Raw genomic sequence first — 7,979 nt, 5'->3', positions numbered from 1 at the left:
TGTTCATTGGACCGTGAAAATGGGATACAATCTTAATTTGGCATTAAAATTAGAAAGATCATATCACAGGGAACATGTTTATTAAGTTTCAAGTCGATTGGACTTCAACTTCATCAAAAACTACCTCGACCAAAAACTTAGAGAACGTACGTTTAATGGGCTCTGAATATACCCCCTGTTCAATACTGTACATACAATTGCATTAGGAACGGTTCTTTCTCTTTATCTTGTCTAGATTGTGGTGCAAATTCGTCTATTATAATTCGTATCTTTATATATGTTGTTGTTTGCAATTTGATACGAAAGAAAACGAATAGCTGGGTGACAACTATAAAATTGCTTTATATTATGATAGGCATGGAACGTTTCTGTCCCTTAATTGTTTGCTAAGAATTACACGGAATTTCTGCCCAAAGCTTAAGTGGGAACATAGAATCTTCAGTTACATAGTATTCGGTCAGATAATTCGACACATCTCTTATTGTGTTTCCATGATGAACATATAAACAGCTTAAACATTAAACCAGTAAAAATTACTGTTCATGTTGATAGTGAGGCGAGTATTATTCAACCAGGTAAGTTTTGGCTAAAATGGGCTAATAAAACAGACGAAGGAATTAATCCTGCGCTAAAATGGGTTTTAATGTCGGCACTAAAAAGTCCCCTAGTAGTTCACTAGATCGGTTTAAGATGAACAGCTAATGTTAGGTCAATGATATTTGGCATTTAAATTTATTGTCATTTGTATCATTTAGCAAAATCTGTTTCAGTTCATTCGGACATAATTATTGTCTTAATTCCGTTTGTAAACAGTGAGGGGTTATTGAATATAAAACAAACAAGTCAAAACTTTTTGATGATGAAGATTTTAATTTTTAATATTAAAAAATGATTTCTTAATATTAAAAAATGATTTTCTAATATTAAAAAATGATTTTCTAATATTAAAAAATGATTTCTTAATATTAAAAAATGAATTTCTAATATTAAAAAATTATTTATTAATATTAGAAAATGAATTTCTAATATAAGAAATTACTTTCGATTTTCTAATATTAAAAAAGGAATTTCTAATATTAATAAATGATTTTTTAATATTAGAAATTCATTTTTTAATATTAAGAAATCATTTTTTAATATTAAGAAATCATTTTTTAATATTAGAAAATCATTTTTTAATATTAATAAATAGTGTTTTTCTTTTTTAATATTAGAAAATCATTTTTTGTTATTAAAAAATCATTTTTTAATATTAGAAAATGATTTTTTAATATTAGAAAATGATTTTTTAATATTAAAAAATGATTTTCTAATATTAGAAAATAGCTCTTTTTGTCCACTTTGGCTTGCCATAGACATGACGTTCAAGAATATTGGACACTTCCAATCCACGAACTGTTATAAATTGGAATCATCTGCCACAACAAATAGTATCATGCAGTACAGTAGAGGAATTCAAGAGTATGATCTCAGAATCTGCTCTCATCCCCATATTCTATCCCTAACTATTCTGTAATCAAATGTATATAGTTTTATCACAATTTGTTTTTTCAAATGTACATCTACGTTATGTTGATTTTTTGATTTTGTTATTTTTGATTTTTTGTTGCTAAATTAGTGTAAATTATAAATATTATAGTCGACGCCCGGCGAATATTCTTCAATAATTGAAGGATCGCTAGAAACCTAAAGAAGAAAAAGAGATAACCCAAGTTGTTTAAGATTTTTTTTAAAACTCTGATAGTTTTAAATTGCTCACCGAGATATAATTTTACAATGACACATGATATCTCGTATGTGTATTTAAATCAAGTCTTCATAATTTTGGTAAATTGACATATTAAACCTCTGTTTTGAATTTATCTGTGTTATTCTATTTTTCATTTTTTTTTATCGAAATATATCATGGCCACGGTATATCAAATTTATAAACACAATACGTCATTTTGAAACATTTTTCAGTATCAAATCTCTTAAAATTTAATAGAACTTTCAATAACAGTTACCAATTTTTATTTCTAAATAAAGAACGTGGACAAAGCAGAAACTATTATAAAGTCGACCTTCAGTCTATTACTATCCATTTTTATACTGTTCATACATCTACGACATTTGCCGAACGTTTGGAGTTTGCATTTCAAAATGCAGTTGACAACAGAAAACATTGATTTAAAATATTATTTTTCTTGATAATTAGATTGTTTCATCATTTTTTAATCTTATCTGCTATGGAAAAATTAACTGCGACGAAAAATGGAATTTTTATGACTTTTTTAAAACATCAACCCATAGTCAAAGGTACAATAACCACAATAGAGACATAGAGGAAAAATAAATAGATATGAATGTTAATTTCAAAGGCCATTGAAAACAGTAAACGCTGAATTACAATATTTTTTTTTGAAGAATCATATTTGGAAATCCTTCTAAAAGTTCACTTGCTATGGATCTTTTTTTTTTATCACATTTAAGGAAAAAAAAAAAGATATCTTAAAAATTATAACAGGGTATAAGTGATTCCCGTTTACATCAATGATAACTATTTATAAGATTTATCAATGACATAGCACGTGATTAATGTAAAAAAAATAAATGTCCTTCATTCTTGTGTATGATAACTCCGCGCATATGATAAATTTTTGTCTTTTGTATTTTTGCTAATGTGCTTTGTCTATATGACGTTTTGTTCATATCATAGGGAACATATGAAGTTCCACTGGCGGATCCAGAAATTTTCATATGTGAGGGCCCACTGACTGCCTAAGAGGGCTCCAGTCACGTTTCAGTGATTCCCTATATAAGCAACCAAATTTTATCCCCAAAAAAGGGGGGCTTCATCAAAAACTACATCGACCAAAAATTTTTACCTGAATCGGGACAGACGGACGAACAGACGAACTAACGGACGGACGAACTGACAAACTGACGAACAGACGGACGGACGCACATACCAGAAAACATAATGCCCATAAATGGGGCATACAAAGTAGTGTTTGTGATTGAGATTATATTACAATGTTGACTGCTGAACTTCAATTTTTTTTTTACATATTATGTCTGTTTGTTTTGATCACACATTGTTGTCACTATAACGGAATTATATGCTCTTCATGCTACTATTATATCAGTGAGATGTTTACCTAGCTATGAAACCAGGGTAAATCGACAATTGTCTACACAAGGAAATGCCTGTACCTATTGAGGAAATAAGACGGTTGTTTTTCATTCGTTTGAGAAGTGTGACTTTTAGATTTTCTTTCCATTTTATACAGGACTTACGTTTTGAATTTCGAATGGAGTCCGGTATTTTTATTATTTTACTTTTAACTTTTTGAATGCGTTTCCTTCATTTCTTTTCATGGTGTTTGATTTACAAAGTACTTTTTTGACGCCAAACTTTTTGTATTATCTTTTCTTGCTGTTTATTTGTAAAACTATCGTTCATATTCCTCGAGCTTTTGGTTTTGCCATGTTATAGGACTTTTTGTTTTGAATTCTCTTTATATTACTTATTGACGTTTGGTAGCTTCAAGTATATAAGTTCTTTCTGAATTTTTCAATACTTTATTTAAAGAGTATCTCAGTACATAGAAATAGGTCACAGTTGTTTTTGATCCTCAAAACGTCGTCCTTTTGCTGGGTTTAAATGATTAGATATGCATGCACGGCAACGTATTGTTCAGCTAAACAAAATATTTGCCGTTTCTTAATAAGGCCGATGAATCTGATGATTAGTATAAGGAAAGTGTCAAGGTCTCCGCAAGTGAAATAAAAACCCGTTTAACAATTTGATCGTAGTCTGTAGTTGACCAATTAACGCACAAATATGTGCCCCTTTCCAACATGCCAACATTGTCCCGTGCCGTTAGTCATAATTTGCCTTTGTAAAACCAATTTGCATGTCTATCTTTTAGTTTAATTTGTACTTTGTAATCACATTTTTATGAAATATTTGCCGATGGAAACAACAATCAATCAATACATCAAGACAAATTTTGATTATCACAACTTATGCGAATATCTTACATTTCTAAATTAGTCAAAAAGGTACTAAAGTGGTTAGCAAAACTTAGTAGAAAAGAAAAAAGAAGCCACATTCGTCTCAACTCGGCCGATTCCGTACCCTCATCTAACGGATAGAAGGAGAGTAGCGGATTCTACCGAGGATTGCCGAATGAAAGAAGCCAATGTAAGACAAGAATAAAATAACAAACAAAAGAGAGACAACAGTCCATCAATAACACTAGACGGCAAACTTTTTCGATCAAGACAATTTTTATATTAAGGTATTTGTATTGTTTAAGTAGCGAGAAGTTAAATCACAAACATACTGAACTACGGGGAAAACAAAATCGGAAAGTCCCTAATCACATGGCAAAGTCAAATGACAAAACGCATCAAAAACGAATGGACAACACATGTCGTATTCCTGACAAAGAATTGTTCACATCGATTCGTGAAACCTTATATGTTACAATGTCTAACCGACGTCTCTGCTGGGATTCGACTCCTACCCTATAAGGATGAATCTGTTGTATCAGGACATAGTTTTCTGTTTTGTATAAATTTGCATTGAATGATATATAGTTATCAAAGGTACCAGGATTATAATTTAGTAACGCCATATCCTTAATAAACCCTATTTGAATTGATTTGTATTAAAAAAAAAATACCTTTATACTTTAAAGTAAAATCATGATATGGTACTGTAAATCCGTAACCTTATCATAGATTGGTAGATTTATTGAAAACCAATCCGGTGTGAAATAAATGAAGGGGGATATTATTCTAACACTTCAATATGTTTTGGACAAAATGCAAAAGACAACGGTGTGTGTGGGGTGGGGGGGGGGGTGGGGGGGGGGGGGGGTGGAGGTTTTGTACATCTTAACAAAATTCAACGCTATCAAAAAAAAATACGTTAAACAATTCACCAGAAATATCGAATGGATTATTTTGGATGCATTTCTTTTATTTACAAAACAAGAATGTTTCACAATAATCATTTTAGTAACTCCTGCATATAAGGCTTATTTCTTATACTTTTTGAGTTATCCAATTATATCATTTAGAAATGAACTATGAACATAAGTTTAACGGAAAATATATATTTTACAATTATCGTATACGAACAATTTTCTTATCTAATTCCGTAAACTTTATGAAGTGTCGGTTAAGTTCTTAATGAAAATAAAGCTAATGTTCGGGAAACTTTATGTACATAACAATTGTTCTATACAAAGAATACATTTTGCCAGTTTCCGACTCAGAAACCAACATTATCACGAATCCCCGTGTGTGTCGCTGAACTATGAAAATCATGGTCACACAGACAGACAGACATGTGTACATTCATGACACTGCAATCAGTATACAAGTCAAATATAATTGTCATGTTATTTATACCTATTATAGTATCTGAGAAACTGACCTAAACAAGAAATCTGATGAATGACAAATGCATATGGAAATGGGAGGTCGCGTGTTTTGAGAATCAAATTTCGAATATGATTTATTAACTAAAAAACATTTTGTTCAAAAATATATTTAGAAATTTTAGAGGAAAAGATTTTTGAAAAGCATACAAAGAACACTTGTTGTTGACAATATATTATGATCAAATGATTGGTCAAAGAAATTGAAAATCACTTGTTACAAATGTAATCATGTATTAAAGAGGTCCTTGGACAAGCAAAGAAAAACAGATTATGCCAGGGGAAACTACAGCCAACAACTCACAACTATACCAAATATAGATCATAAATCATTACAGAAATTCGAAGCTTTTCTATCTATCTTTCTCTATAACTGCAAGACAAGCATCCTTATATTTCGCAAACTTAGAAATTCATCTTTGACCAGGCATTAGGAAACATTTGACAAAAGTTGCACTGAAATGTTCATCTCATGGTAGAATATACAATGTTTGTACAGCAAAACAAAGCTACAGATGTCTGTCTTATTGTCTATATCAAACATGAAATTCGTATGCATCATGGGCTAGGGATATCATATACCAACGTTCAGGCGGAAACCCAGTTGAAATAGAACAAAAGAATCGAAGCCCTTTGTAAGAGAAGGCGATAAACTGTAATGTTTCCTATAGTAACAATTTTTTTAAAAGTAAATAGAAACAAATAAAATGACAATTTTCTTCTCAATTACGAAGTGTTTTATTTTAAAAACACCATTTGCATAAGCTTTCAATTTATCTATCACATAGTTAAGCAGAACAATTAGATATCAAGTCGACGACATGGGTATCTATCAAGTTAGATGTAGAAAATGCATAACCTCCGATTAAAAAAAAAATTACCAAGACGGAAAACATATCAATCCATTGGTTCAGTAATTTTCGTGTCTGCCCTTCTATTATGTGACGCAAGAAACAAATTTAAAAAATGGGTAAAAATTGTATCGAAAAGTGAAAAATCGAGTGCACCTTTTTATGTTAGGGCGTGTTTGAGTTGAATATTTTGTCTTGAAATCGTACAAAGCAAGAATATTTGATACGTCATCTCGCTTCATATTCTATCATTTTTATATATCAAAGATACAGGTTGACTTTATAACATAAAAAATCACAGTACTAAAGATGGAATATATATATGCTGTCTTGTTCTATTTTTGGTTGGCTAACTGTACTTTTTTTTATAATCTTTTAGTTAATGTATCTTTGAGTTTGTGTGTTACACTGTCCAACCTTTCTTTTCCTTAGATTTCAAATCTGTAACTTATTCAGTATTGACACAGAACACAGCTCCTTTGCTGCAACTTTTATATTTTGTATGTTTTAATTTTGTGTCAAGAGATGATAAAATTTAAAAATCGGCAATAAGTGTTTCTTTGTACCAATGTGTATACAGTGGTTTTAAAGAATAAATTGTCTTGTCTTGTCTTGAATATGATATTGCATTAATTCAGATGACTATCATACCTGCAGCTGCATTGATGGGAACCCCTTTCTATTGTAATAGTCATTGTCATTAGAAGGACAAGAACTAAGCCTTATGTGAGTTCCATCTATTGACCCAATGATGTTTGGAAGCATATGTAGAAGTTGAATTTCTCTTGATAATTCATCTTGCCTCTGGAGACTAGGCCACTGTATTATCTGAAAATATACAAGACAATAGCAAAGAATTTAGTGATTACCTACATTAAATTAAGCTTACAAGGCATTGAATAAGTAAAATTATTCAACACATATCACAAGTATACATATAGAACCATATACAGATAAACACATGATCATGATAAATGAATATGTTAAACAACGATAATACGCTGTAGTGTATGAATTAATTGTGTTGATATGCAATTTGTGTGTAATATACATGTAGCTCATTAGAGCTTGTGTATTATGAATCTTTGCTGAATAATAATATTGACATGATTAACTTTAAATAAAACTTTGAATATGAATTTGAATTTCACTATGGTCTATGCATTTATAGTTGCCTAGCAAATCAGATTGGTATGGATGTGTATACGTAGATCTGTATAAAATTTGTGGTCATTTTTGTATTATATGTCTCTGATAAGGTTAATTAATTTAATACTGATACTTTTGTTTTATCAATATAAAAATCTAGGGGTACATTGTATCTCAAACTTGTATTATATATATGAGGTTTCTTCATTTCATTAATTCCTATTTTGTTCATAAATAGATCATGTATAATAAAATGTACACGCTGAGCAGGCACATGTAATAACACAAGTTTGAATATATTGTAAATCATATATAAATATTTACTTATCACGGAAGGAAAAAAATGGAAAAAAAATCAATGGACACGATGAAAAAACAAAATACATCTTATTCCTACTAAAAAGATTTCACAAAAGGCTTCCAAAACCCTTGCAATACAAACATGTGCAGTAGATTTCCCGACTCCGAAGTACTGTCCAAGCTCTCTGAATGTTTCATTGTTGGCCATGTAACACATAAAAAGTAAGAGCTGTTTTCGAGGCGA

This window comes from Mytilus galloprovincialis, chromosome 5 (genome assembly GCF_965363235.1).
Source record: "Mytilus galloprovincialis chromosome 5, xbMytGall1.hap1.1, whole genome shotgun sequence".
Taxonomy (NCBI): domain Eukaryota; kingdom Metazoa; phylum Mollusca; class Bivalvia; order Mytilida; family Mytilidae; genus Mytilus; species Mytilus galloprovincialis.
The sequence above is the reverse complement of the archived record's forward strand: the minus strand, read 5'-3'. Positions refer to the sequence as shown.